Source organism: Propithecus coquereli, unplaced genomic scaffold, assembly GCF_000956105.1.
Source record: "Propithecus coquereli isolate 6110/MARCELLA unplaced genomic scaffold, Pcoq_1.0 Scaffold248, whole genome shotgun sequence".
NCBI lineage: Eukaryota > Metazoa > Chordata > Mammalia > Primates > Indriidae > Propithecus > Propithecus coquereli.
The window spans coordinates 1,180,404-1,194,767 of record NW_012148041.1 but is presented as its reverse complement, the minus strand read 5'-3'; the positions used below and the strand labels follow the sequence as shown (position 1 = coordinate 1,194,767).

General features: G+C 45.4%; 1 protein-coding gene across 1 annotated transcript in view; it reads right to left on the bottom strand.

Annotated features, from left to right (window-relative positions):
* The window catches only part of ZNF76 (zinc finger protein 76), a 31,676-nt gene extending 17,902 nt beyond the window's left edge, over nt 1-13,774 (bottom strand). Inside the window, exon 1 of the mRNA XM_012646642.1 lies at nt 13,611-13,774. The gene's annotated coding sequence lies outside the window, so the exon portion shown is untranslated. The remainder of the gene's footprint in view (nt 1-13,610) is intronic.
* Nucleotides 13,775-14,364: the final 590 nt, after the last annotated feature.

Below are 14,364 nucleotides of genomic sequence, written 5' to 3'. Positions count from 1 at the left end.
GCTTGAGCCCAGGAGTTTGAGGTTGCTGTGAGCTAGGCTAAGGCCACGGCACTCTAGCCCGGGCAACAGAGCAAGACTGTGTCTCAAAAAAAAAAAAAAAAGAAAGAAAGAAAATTCCTCATTTGTGAACAGAAAACTTGTTGAGGACAAAGAAACATTAGGTTGGGAGGGACAAAGGCTGATGGAGACAAGCGGTGAACAAATCTGAACCAGATTTGGAAGAGCTGCAGTAAAATGATTCAGTATTTGTTATTATAGAAAAAGACCTCAATGCACACACAAGATCTTATTGAAACAGGCTTGGTTCTGCAGCTTTCTAAACACTGAAGAGAAAACAGGAAATTAATAACAGAAACTTGCATTAACACAAATTTAAAACATCAGCTAAACATCTCTTTGCAAAAGGCACACTGATTTTAAAAGCCCAAATCACATTTTAGTATGGTTCCCATTTGGCTACTGCAAATTTAAAGATTTGAATTAGTCACAGGAAAGGGAGTAATTAGGGAAAGTGGATTATTTCCAATTCTAAAAGGGCAATGAAAATACAGTCACCATTATTACAGAACAGAACTTATTTAAACTAAAACAAATAACTTAAAAATCTAATTTCAGTCATACATTTAAGTGAATTTTAACACCTTAGTTTGTAAACATCCAACATGGCAATCGTGGCTGGGTTTCAAACCCACTTTAGTCCATGAAAGTCCAAAATAAAGGCATTTTGGAAGGATTATGCTAAGGATAAGCTTTATACCAACAAGCAAATTAGCACAGACATGATGAAGTTATATCTAAATTGTTTCTGGAATTCAGCCTGGGGTCACCACTGGCTTGAGAAGGGCTACTTGAAAATGAAACATTCTAACAGCATCAGGAGGGATTGGGTTATCATAGTTCACATTTTTAAAAACCATCACCCTTGAACAAAAAGGTTAAATCTTTATTTTTATCACTTCACTGAAATGGAACAATATCCAGATCTCAACTAGGAAGAGAAGGTAGTTTTGGACTTCTGAAGCAAAAGAAAACCAAGTGAGAGAACAAGGCAAGAGGATCACTTGAGGCCAGGAGTTCAAGACTAGCCTGGGCAACATAGCCAGACCCGGTGTTTGCAGGTGTGGTCGCAGGCACCTGCAGTCCTGGCTACTCAGGAAGCTGAGTCAAGAGAATCGCTTGGGCCCAGTAGTTCAAGGTTATAGTGAACTATGATCAGGACACTCTACTACAGCCTGGGTGACAGAATGAGACCTTGTCTCAAAAAAAGAAAATCAAGTGAAAAGAAGAGCTGGTTTAAAAAAAAAAAATCAGGCTGGGTGCAGTGACTCACATCTGTAATCCCAGCCTTTGGGAGGCCAAGGTGGGAGGATCACTTGAGCCCAGGAGTATGAGATCAGCCCGAGCAACATATCAAGACCCTATCTCTACAAAAAATACAAAAATTAGCCGAGCATGGTGGTACATGCATATAGTCCCAGTTACTTAGGAGGCTAAGGCTGGAGGATCCCTTGAGCCCACAAGTTTTGAGGTTGCAGTGAGCTATGATGATGCCACTGCACGCACGCCCAGGCAACAGAATGAGACCCTGTCTCCCAACAAACAAACAAACAAAAAAACCACAGACACTTACAAACTTTTCAGAATATCAAATTCCACTGGACAAGAGGCTACAATATGAATTCACACACGCAAAAAACGCTAGTCGTAAATAAACGATAAAGGCTCACTCTCATTAGTAATTAAAGAATAAGAAAAAATAATCAAATCACCAAAATCAAAGTATAAAATCCAACAGTTAATGCTGGTAAGGCTGGGAGATAGGCACAGGGTGTCACAACCCAATTAAAAAGTGGGCAAAATATCTGAACAGACACCTCACCAAAGAAGACATACACGTGGCATATAAGCACATGAAAAGAAGTTTAACATCATGTCATTAGGAAACTGCTAATTAAAACAACAGTGAGATACCACTACACACCTGTTAGAATGGCCAAAATCCAGAACACTGATAACACTAAATGCTGGTGAGGACGTGGAGCAACAGGAACGCTCGTTCCCTTCTGGTGGGAATGCAAAATGGTACAGCCACTTTGGAAGACAGTTTGGCAGTTTCTTACAAAACTAAACATACTTTTACTACATGATCCGGCAATCAAATTCGTTGGTATTTACTCAAGTGAGTTGAAAACTTATGTCCCCAGAAAAACCTCCACACAAACATTTATAGCAGCTTTATTCATAATTACCCTGAATTGGCAGTAACCAAGATGTCCTTCAATAAACAAACTGTGGCACATCCATACACTGGAATGTTCATCAACCATAAAAACGAATGAGCTATCATGCCACAAAAAGACATGGAGAAATCTTAAATGTATATTGCAAAGTGAAAGAAGTCAGTCTGAAAAGGCTACATACTGTATGATTCCAACCACATGACATTCTGGAAAAAGTAAAACTAGAGACAATAAAAAGATCAGTGTTTGTCAGAGGTTCAAGGAGAGGGAGGAAAGGATGAATAGGTTGCACATAGGGGATTTTTAGGGTAGTAAAACACTTCTGTATGATAATGTAACGGTGAGCACATGACATTATGCTTTGGGCAAAACCCGTAGAATGAACACCACAAAAAGTGAACCATATGGTAAACTGTGAATTAATAAAAACATATCAATGTTCGGTCAGCAATTGCAACAAATATACCACACCAATTCAAGACGTTAATATTAGGGGAAACTAGGGGCAAGGAGTATATGGGAATTTTCTGTACTTTCTGTTCAATTTTTCTTCAAACTTCAAACTGCTTAAGAAATGGAGTCTATTAAATTAAAAAAAAAATCCAACAATGAAAGCTAGCAAGGTGGAGAGACAGGCACAAGTGTGCACTGCTGACAGCACTGGAGGTTGTTCCAGGCTGTCCAGAGAACAATTCTCAATGCTTAACCCCACTGGGAAAGATAGGGGTTTGAGATCTAATAACCTTGTCGTCCTACATCATCCCACAAAAAGAATGAAAAGAACACAAGCACAGTGATGCTTGTTTAAACATTTTAGACAAGAATCATGAAGATCATCTGGATTAATGGTGGGGGCGCTTAACAAATTAACGATGAGTGAAAAAAGACATAAGGGTGAATATTCATCTGGTTCCAACTCGCATAAACCTCAGCTCCAAATGAGACGAAGTCAGAAGAGGACAAAAAGAAACTGTGCTAAAAGACAGTTGTGCTAAAAAGAAGGGTTCTAATTTTTAAAACGTGAACGTGCTGAAATAAAAAGATGCCAGCATGGACCTAAGAGGCAGCTCTGCAGTGGACGTGACACTTGCCTACTTGGTTATAGTCCCTCCCTCTTGGGGTTTCCCTCAATTCTCCCCACAGCCTTCCTGTCACCACCTGCACCTCATCTCTCCTAGGTCCTGCAAAGAAAAACATCCATCTATCCCTCCTCCAATTCATGCCAGTGTAAACACTGAGGTGGGGAACTTCTCCCTCAAGGGGTTTTCTTCCTTTCCTCTCTTATAAGCCCCCTAGAGGTCCAGCTTCTGCTTGGATATATTTTTAAATGTGATTTTCTTCAAAAAAGAATGTGTTGTTTTGTTTGTCTCATGGAACAGAGCGTTGCAATGTGAACTCATGATACCAGTATCCTATGCTGATCTTCAGGGAATCTGATATATTCTTAAAGCAATGTCCATGTGGAGGAACAGGCAGTTTTACACTGTTGTTGGGAGTGTATACTAGTATGATCTCTATGGGGGGCAGTTTGGCAATATCAACCAAAATTACAAATGTACATATCATCTGACTCAGCAATTTCACATCTCGTCTACAGGTAGATGCACATGTATGAAAAATGGCATATATCCAAGGTTATTCATGGCATCCCTACATGTAATATGGCAAAAAAATTAGAAAAAGCATAAATGTCTATCAATATGGAACTTCCATATCATGCAGACATAAATAAATGAGGAGGCAGGCTCCTTACATACTGACATGGGTAGATCTCCAAAATACATGAAATAAAAACAGCAAGGTACGGTCGGGCGCGGTGGCACACGCCTGTAATCCTAGCACTCTGGGAGGCTGAGGCGGGAGAATCGTTCGAGTTCAGGAGTTCGGGGCAAGCCTGGGCAAGAGTGAGACCCTGTCTCTACTAAAAATAGAAAGAAATTAGCCGGACAACTAAAAATATATAGAAAAAATCAGCCGGGCATGGTAGCGCATGCCTGTAGTCCCAGCTACTTGGGAGGCTGAGGCAGGAGGATCGCTTGAGCCCAGGAGTTTGAGGTTGCTGTGAGCGAGGCTGACGCCACAGCACTCTAGCCTGGGCAACAGAGTGAGACTCTGTCTCAAAACAAAAACAAAAACTAAAAAACAGCAAGGTATAAAACAGTGCGTTTTATGTGCTGCCATTAGCATAAAAAAACATCTGTGGAAGGACAGTCACGAAATTACTAACCAGGGTTGCCTGTGGAAGGATCACTGAATGACTGTGGCACAGCGAAGGGAGGGTGACTTTTCATTGTGTATCTTTTATACTTAAAGAAAAAAATTAAGCCTTGAGAATGTGTTACCTGTTCTAAATAAAGAATTAAAAACCTAAAACCTTTAAAATTAGAATTTCAAAAAATTAAAAACCCTAAAACCTTTTTTTGGCTACAGGAATATCTACGATTCTCTCCCTTCACAAGGCAGACGATCCAGTGCTGACAGGATGGGTTCCGTGACATTACAGGTCTGCAGCAAAACCACATCTGAAAACGCAGCTTCACGATTCATGGATGCCATTCTGGAATTTCATACGGAAAGTTGATTACACTGAGCATTAGGCAACAGCAGGTCTATACAGGACCGGAGGACATGGTGGCTTCAACACGTATATCCCCAGCCTGGTGGGTCTGGCTGAAGTGGTCTAAGCAGGGACTACCTTTCTCCCTCATTGCCCCATGTAGCCCTGGGACAGTACTTCCTAGGTTGAGAGGATGATCTCAGAGAAAAGAAGTCTAGTTTCAGGTACCCCTGCCACATCCCCGCATCTAACCCTCAGGTCAGGTCTACAATCTCAAGGAGCCCCCAGTTCCTTGGTTCTTATCTTAACTGTTTGGGTCTCATGCTTGCTTTATCAGCAATCCCAAAGCAGCAGGAACTTCTTTTTTTTTTTGAGACAGAGTCTTGCTGCGTCACCTGGGCTAAAGTGCCATGGCGTCAGCCTAGCTCACAGCAACCTCAAACTCCTGGGCTCAAGCGATCCTCCTGCCTCAGCCTCCTGAGTAGCTGGGACTACAGGCATGTGCCACCACACCCGGCCAATTTTTCTATTTTTAGTAGAGGTCTCGCTCTTGCTCAGGGTGGTCTCGAACTCCTGGGCTCAAGTGATCCTCCCACATTGACCTCCCAGAGCCTGGCCAGGAACTTCTAACAAATGCAGTTATGAAGTGAGATAGACAGAGTATGAGCCTAACAAGTTATATCTGGGTTTCTCAGAGATGAACAATTCACCGGAGGGCACGCTTGGGGGGAATGTTAAACCCAAGGCACTAGAAGAGGTGCTCTTTCAGCCGATGACAGTATAACACGCTATGAGGCTTTTAATGACCTATCCAACATCGCAGATCTTTCTGATTCTGAACTGCAAGTGAGGAGCCTGAGTTGGCCCCATACTTCTACCAGCAAAACAGATGCCGGCATAGGATTTGTGAGACGCTCACAATTTTATACTTTGATTGATAGCTGCCAGCGCAAGAGGAATTTGAGGTTTATCGGTCGCTTTTGGAAACGGCACCTGAAGCAAGTTAGGGCTGTCAGTTAAAGATGCTCAGCTGTACTTGGACTTGTCTGCTTTTTTTTTTTCTTTACTCACCAGGACAAAATTTCCTTGTTCCATTAAATGGTAGATGCTGATTAGCTGTCAATTCTAACCTAATTTTGCAGATGACCTGTTAATTAGCATGGGCTATGTCTTGTGTTCTTGTTTACCTGGTCAGAGACTCTCCTTGCAACATAAACATCAACATTTAAATCACACATGGATAAACACAGCTGACAGACGGCTTCCAGATGCAGTTAAAGGATTACACTGCCATGATATGTGTTTTCCTTAACACTTGACTTTTTTAGAGGAAAATAACATTCTACTTTCTGTTATATAGATTATAATTTAAATTCCTGGAGAGCATGTCTTTCAGCTTAAGTAGCACCTAACAAAGAGTGTGCCAAAGATACCAAATGATTAATGCAATTAGGTCACATAGCTAACTGAGCTCTTTAGTGCAAATCTGAATCCTGATTCAGTTCTACTTATTGTGAATTAGATCTAACTGCAATCCTGAGATCAGATCTGAAACCCTTCGTCTTCTACAGAACTGTGAGCTCCTTACGAAAAACTCCTAGCAAGGGAGAAAAGATTGAGATAAAGAATGAAGGAGGAGCCAGGCATGGTGGCTCCTGCCTGTAATCCTAGCACTCTAGGAAGCTGAGGCGGGAGGATTGCTTGAGCTCAGGACATCGAGACCAGCCTGAGCAAAGCGAGACCTTGTCTTTTACTAAAAACAGAAAAATTAGCCAGGTGTTGTGGTGTGCACCTGTAATCCCAGCTACTTGGGAGGCTGAGGCAGGAAGATCACTTGAGCCCAGGAGTTTGAGGTTACAGTGAGCTATGATGATGCCACTGCACTCTATCCAGGACTATAGAGTGAGAATCTGTCTCAAAAAAAAAAAAAAAAAAGGAAGAGGAGGAAAGGAATTAAGGCCCCCACCACCACATCCCTTCCCAACCATATCACACCACTTTCCCAGCCCCAAGCTGGATGGACTTTTTCCTCACCTGGAATACCATCTTGCCTTGTCTCTGACATCCACGTTCACCGTTTCCTCCCAGATCCAGGTCAAGAACAAGCTTTCCCTGGCTAATACCATGCCAGACTGTCAGACTCCAGCCCTGTGTTCCCTCTGCACTAGGCAGTGAAGCTACACCTGGAGGCTCATCGGTGGTGTTCCACAAGGGCATGGATCCATCTCCTCTGTCATTGTCTCTTCATGCTGCGGCACAGTGCCCAGCACACAGCAGGCGTTCACTGGGTATGACTTTGGCGAGCTAAGGAAGGAACCTTACTACCACCACCACTACCCTGTGTAGAGCTCAGCAGTTTCCAAAATGCTCTCAGATACACAGATGCATTTTCTTGTGTACTGTGAGCACTTAATTCATCAACTCTCACAATGGGAGGGGCTGAGAAGACAGCTCATTTCTAGTCTAAAGCAGTCATTTTGCAGATGAAGAGACAGAGGCCTGTATTGCCTGAGGAATCCCAAAGGATCACACAGCTACCTGGTGGTGGAGCCTAAACCACCAGTGTTCTTCCCCCCATACTCCTCTGTCTCTTGCCTAGTAATAGTGTTCTTTCAGTTCCTGAGAGTAGATACTTACTGGACTACAATAGACTTGAATGTCCAGCTGCTACTCAGTATCTCTACTTTGATATCCAAAAATATCTCAAACTGGACAAGTTTAAAAGTGAATTCCTTATCTTCCCCTTCTCACAATCTGCCCCCCTGCCACGGTCCTCCATTTCAGTAAAAGGGAATTCCACCCTTCAGTTGCTCAGGCCAAAAATGGGAGCTATCCTCAACTTCTCTATTTCTTTCACATGCTGCATCCAATCCATCAGTGAATCCTGCGGGTTCCTTTCAAAATATACCCAGAATCCAACCATTTCCCACTCTTCCACTGCAGTACTTTGGGTCCTAGACACCAATGTCTCTTGCTTAGGCTACTGCAGTAGCCTCCTAACCAGTTCCCCTCCTTCCACTCTTTACTCCGTACAGCTTATTCTCAACACAGCAGCCAGAATGATCTTTTCAAAATATAATCATATCGCTTATCTTCCTAGAATCCTCTAATGGCTCCCATCTCACATATCACAATAAAAGCCAGTGGCCTATGTGACTTGCCCCTAATCCACTCTCACCTGGACACCAGCTGTTTCCCCTATCTCAGGCTGGCTTCCTTGTGTTTCTCGAATATGTATACAGGCACACTCCTGCCTCAGGGCCTTTGTGCTTGCTGTTCTCGCTGACTGGAATAAGCTTCCCCCAGATACATGCTTGGCTCACCTCCTAACTTCCTTCAGGTCTTTGCTCAAATGTTAACTTTTCAATGAGACCTTCCGTGACCTCTCCCCTTCTCTGCTTAATTTTCTCAATATATGTTTTACTTGTTTATTGTCCATCTCTCCCTTGTCCATTGCCCAAAAGGTAAGCTCACTGTTCCAACCCCAGTGCCTAGAAAAGTACCTGGCACAGAGCAGGTATTCAAATATTTGTGGAATGAATGAATGAATGAGTGAATGAATGAACATCCATACCTTTAGGATCGCCCAGTAATCCGAAAGCTTGAGGTCAGAAGGGGAAGACCCTAGTTGAACTCTGGTTTCTCTCCTGCCCTAGGCCCCTCTTTCCCCACCTTCTTCTCAGGTCCAGTCCAACCCATTACCATCAGAAACCATACCTGAGCTGGGAAGCAGGGAAGGACCAGGAGCTTGCTGCTAGGCCGTTACAATTCCCAGGCCACCAGACGCAGAATTCTACAGCGTGCTAATTTTTTCATTTTGGTATCCTGATATCTCACAAACAGAAGAGGTCAGGGATAGGTCAGGACTAAGTATACTACTTAACCTAGATAACAGTACTAACTCAGTAACAGAGGTGCTTTGAGATGTTTTCCAAGGAACAGTACTAGAATTGCACTTGTTCATCTAGCTGCCCCCTCAATCTTTTTTTTCTGAGACAGTGTCTTGCTCTGTTGCCTGGGCTAGAGTGCCGTGGTGTCAGCCTAGCTCACAGCAACCTCAAACTCCTGGGCTCAGGATCCTCCTGCCTTAGCCTCCCAAGTAGGTGGGACTACAGGCATGTACTACTATGCCCGGCTGATTTTTTTTCTATTTTTAGTAGAGATGGGGGTCTCACTCTTGCTCAGGCTGGTCTCGAACTCCTACCTCAAGTGACCCTCTGCCTCGGCCTCCCAGAGGGCTAGGACTACAGGCATGAGCCACCATGCCTGGTGGCCCCCAATCTTTTTGTTATGGAATTCTAACATGTACAAAAGTAGTAGTAGTAATGAACTTCATGAATCTATTACCCAATTTCAATAATTACCAACATTTTGCCACCTTGGTTTCCTCTATTCCCTAATTGTCTCTGTAATCTCCACTAAATATTTCATCTAGCTGTTTTCTTAAAAACAGGTCTATATAAGACAGACCCTGACATTGTTGCCACTGCGTCTAGCAACTGTCTCAACCAATCTCTCTAGTCTTACCAGAAATATGGTTAAAAAAAAAAAAAAAAAAAAAAAGCATTTATACCCATTCCACCCAAGCAATGACTAAAAAAGGAAGTGTCTAAATTCCACACTGTTTAAATCAAGGGACTTGCCCACTATCATGTTTGGAGGGCTTTGGGGAGGGGGTTGTTGAGGCTACAAAACAAATGTAGACAAGAGCTGTTTTTACTTGAATGTCCCTGATGCAGAATTTCTGAGTAAGTTAATTCAACACAGTAAGTATTTACTGACTACCTGCTAAATATGAGGGACAGGATTAAAATGACAGAATGTAAAGAAAACCCAGCCTCTGTTCTTAAGGAAGTCACAGGGTGCGGGGTGAGAGAAGTACACAAATAACTAAAATACAAAGCAGAATATGTTCTCTGCCCTAAGAAAAATTAAGCAAATCTAAGGCAAAAGCTCCTTTTCTTTAATCCACCCACAGAGGTTAGAGACGCCAGTATATACCCCTTCTTTAACTCCAGTTTTGCCCTCTGCTGTATTTATTGTTCTACAGCCAATAAGTACATTATAGGAGCCCTGGGAATTTGGTGACCCACGGATTAGACTTTTTAGTCATTGTTTTTGGGGTTTTTTTTGAGACAAGTTTTCACTCTGTCACTCAGGCTAGAGTGCAGTGGTGTCATCATAGCTCACTGCAACCTCGAACTCCTGGCCTCAAGCAATCCTCCTCCAGCCTCGGCCTCCCATAGTGCTAGGATTACAGGCGTGAGGCTCACCAAGCTAGAATAGAGTTTTGGATGTGGACTGTTAATGTCATATTTTGCTACTGACCATCCAGTCTTTTGTGGGAGGGCACTGGAAAACAATGGAGCTAATTCAATGCCGGCAAAGGCTGACACTCAAAGCATTCCACCCTGAGGGCATATGCAGCAAGCAGTTTCATAAGCAGGATAGGATAGTGGGAGTGCTTCTAGGAGGCAGCTAGATAGATTCTGAAGGGTTTCTTAGGGTTCTCTCCTTGCTACCTAAAGGACTGAGATCTTGGTGATCTACTACCAGAAGCCATCGGAAGTTCTAGAGAAGAGTGTAGTTCTCTGGAGAAACCAAAGAGGCTGATGAGGTTTGGATGGACAGTGCTATGTATGAGAGCAGCAGGGTCATTCAGGTGGCTCTGAAGTAGAGGCATGGGACAGTGGAGGAAGAAAGGCGCAGAGGTTGGATGGGAGGGAGGTTTACATTGTAATCAGTTTCTTATCAAGATTGGTGAGAAGAGGATGGTTAGGGAAACAAAAAAGAGGAAGGCAGGAAGGAGAAGGCACTGAAACACAGGGAGAGGGGAAGGGTGAAAGATGATTTTGGTGATCACTGATGAAAATGAGCAAGGAATCTTAGGCAGAAATAGAGAGCTTTTTAAAGGGAAAAAAAAGAAAATGAGGGAGGAATCTGAGAGGCAGGAACTCATAGGATGTTGGGCAGGGGTGTGAGAGATTTTAGAATGGGAGGGTGTATAGGTTATGAAGGATGGCTTCACGTTAGGATGGAAGGGGCTCATTCCACTGAAGCTGGGCACATCAGGAGGTCACCAGATGAAGGGCTAATTAGATGAAGGTTTCAGGTAACAGAATGTAGCTGAGTACAGCAGAAGTGCAGGGAGATCTAGACCACTGAGAATGAAAACAGGAAGGAATCACAGGATGAAAGAGGACTGGGCGAAAGGATTTTAGAGTACATGGACACATGGATTCCTGGGAGTAAGGGACGTAACCAGATGACAGGATTCGGGGTAAAGTGCTAGCGAGGTGGGAGACACCTTATGATGAGTGAGATCACAGGGTGAGGGCTGGGAGCTCCAAGGACTCAAGAGTGAGATGATATCAGGGCAAAGGATGAAGAGCGGTATTAAGGTTGACTGGGTTCAGGACATGCTACCCCAGAATATGGCAATTTGAGAAAATGACAGAAGAAAGAAGGTCACTCTCACTTTCCCTGGCCCTTCTCCCTTGAAGCAGGTCATAAAACCCTCATGTGACAGGTGCCCTCACTATATATCCAGAGGAAAGGAGCAACCTCATCTCTAAAGACACAGGGTTACAGAGAAGAATCTGAACAAACAGGCCTTGCTAAGTTTTCCCCAGTTAATTACCATTAGATCATACCCTTTTTTCCCTGTTGTATTTTTCCACAACTATGCACTCTTCATCAAACCTAGCACGAAAATACCAAGTTTAACCATTTCTTCAGGTCTTCATTTCGTTATGAGGGCTCTTGTGTCATGTAAAACTTACATTAAATCTGTATGCTTCCAGCTGTTGGGGAACTTATGAAAATCTATATACTTTTCTCTTGTTAATCGGTATTTTGTTATAGGGTCCTAAGCCATGAACCTAAAAAAGATATTTTGCCTCCCCTATAAGATGCAGGGGTCTCAGGGGATACAGGGTCAAAAGTCACAAACAATAGGATGAAAAAGTCACCAAGCCATTGGACAAAGGGTCATTAAGTGAGCTGATGTTGAGTGTAGGAATTATTAGAAAATAAGGAACAAGGGGCTGAGGCTGATGTGGAAAACCAGGTAGGTTTGGGAGCAAGAGAGACAAGGAAGGGTTTTTTTAAAGATTGTGGGTTCAAATCTAAGCTCTGCTACCTTAGCTATGTTTCTGGTTTGTTTATTTAAAACCAAACCAAAAAAAAAAAAAGTGCGAAGGGGAAATGGTAATTAATGGGTTGTTGAGAGGTAAACTTAAAAATATACAAAGTTTGGCATACAGTAGGTGTTCAGTGAGCCAAACAGTATTAAGGCAATATCAGGGTAAAGAACCAGAATAGTGAAGACACAGCAAAGATAAGAGGATAGGGATTCTAAGATGTCAGTAGAAGAAAGATAATGCAAAATATGGGCCATGTGTTCACTGTTGAATCCCTAGCGCCCAGGACAGAGTAAGACCTACAGGAGGTTCTCAGTAGTAACAACAGCTTATACTTAAGGAGTCCCACGTGCCTGGCATGGTGCCAAGTGCTTTACATGTGTTATCTTAGGCACTACTATTATCCTCCCTTAGCAGAGTTGGAGACTGAGGTTCAGACAGGCTAAATGGTATGCCAAAAGTCCCACAGCTAAAGAGCCAGAGGCAGACTGGAACCTAGGTTTCTTATGATGTCAGTGCCCCAAGCTGAAGCATTCTGCTATATTGCTTTCCAAAGATGTTAACCGATGGGGCCTGATCAAGGGAAATGGATATGCACTAGTGAGAGTGTAGGGCATCATGGGAATGAGGGAATAAGATTCAAGAAGCCAGTGGGCCCTGGGCTGAGGTAACAAGAGTAAGCTTGTAGGGTGGGGTATAAAAATGACTGGAAACAATTATTATCTTGACTGAAAATTGCAGAATTTCACAACTGGAAGGAAACTCTGAGATCATCTAACCCAACTCCATCACAATAACGATGAGAAACTGAGACCAAGAGTGAGGAAGGGACTTCTCCCAGGTTCCCAAAGCACAACAGTGGCAGAGCTGGGACTTCAACCTGGGACCACAAACTCTATCACAATTCTTTGATGCCTCTAATTATTGCTACTTCATATTTCTCTCTATACCCTCCTTAGCACCAGAAAGGTGCTGGGGCACTTGTAAGTCATGTGCTGATTGACAATGGAGGCCTGAGAGTGCAGAGGGATGCCACTGGAGGTGATTTTAGGATGAAAGGAGAAAATGAAACGAGGGTATGGGGTCATGGGGCAAAGATACTGAGAGTTACTTTGATGAGTAGGTGGGAAACTACTGGAGTATGGCTTAGGAGTTGCCAGGAGAGTTTTGAGCGGTGTCACCGAGTTTGTGGGAACACAACGTAGAGTCGTTGGGGTTACTGGCCACTGCGGTCACCGAGGTTTGGGAGTCACTAAGAAAGAGTGTGGGGATCTTGGGGTCATGTGAGTCACTGGATTATAAGCGAGGGAGTCAATGGGTTGGTGGGTCCCCGAGAAGAGCTGGGGAAATTCCTGGATTAGCAGTCAATGAGTAACAATTAAGGGTTACCTGGTGAGGTCTTGGGGTCAGTGGGTGGGGGTGGGGTCACAGAGGTGGAGCTGGACGCAGTCACGGGGTGGGGTTTGGGAGTCATGGGGGAGGAGTCGCAGAGCTGAATGGAGGGGCAGGGTCCCTGGGTGGGGGAGGGGCCCGGCCGCCGTCCAGCGGCCCGGTCGCACGGCTGGGACCGGAGGCGGGTGGGCACGCCGGGCTCGGGACCTTCCAGGGCCCTGCGCCCGCCCAGCCTCCCACCCTGGACACAGTGGACCCACTCTTCCCGCAGCCACCAACCTGACAGCCCCCGAGGGCGACTCCGCAGACAGACCGCCATGCACCGGGCCCCGCCACCAGCGCCGGCCCCGCAACCCGCCTGCGCCATAGCCCGCCCGCCCGCGCGCAGCTTGCCTCGCGCGATATCCAGGTTCCAGGGCGGCCGCAATTTCCTCTCCTCTCGGAACGCCTCTACCGGGCCCCGGAACCCGTATAGAAAATACAGGGCACGCTCCACCCCGCCCCCCGCTTCGCCGCGGCGGCCGTCCCACTTATCCTGGTTCCGGGGCCCCCGAAGCCCTGGCGGCTGGGATCTGAACCGAGCCGCTCGGAGCCCCGCCCCGTCCCCCGGCCGGGGTGACGCACGGCCCGCGAGGGCGAGCGCCCAGGGAGGGCGTGATGACGTCACGACGCCCGGGTCAGGGCCGGGGCGCGGCTCCGAGCCCAGGCGTCGCTGTAGCTATTGGGAGCCGCTACCTGTCCCGCCCGGGAACTCGGTCCACCTGAGACCTGAGGCTGGGGCGGGGAGGCCCTGAGGGCTCCGCGCCGTCTCGTCTGCGGCCGGCAGGCCAGAAGGTGCGCTTCAGAAGTAGGCGGGGAGGACCGGAGGGACAGGGTGTGAAGGAAGCCGTTCCCGCGTGTCCCCACTGCTCGCGCTGGGGCTGCCGACTCTCCTCCGGCCGCCGCGGCGCGCCCTCTGCACGAACTGTACATTACGGTCCCGAAGCGCTTTAAAGTGCGCGGTCCGCCAGTTTTGCCTACTGATCTTCGAGCC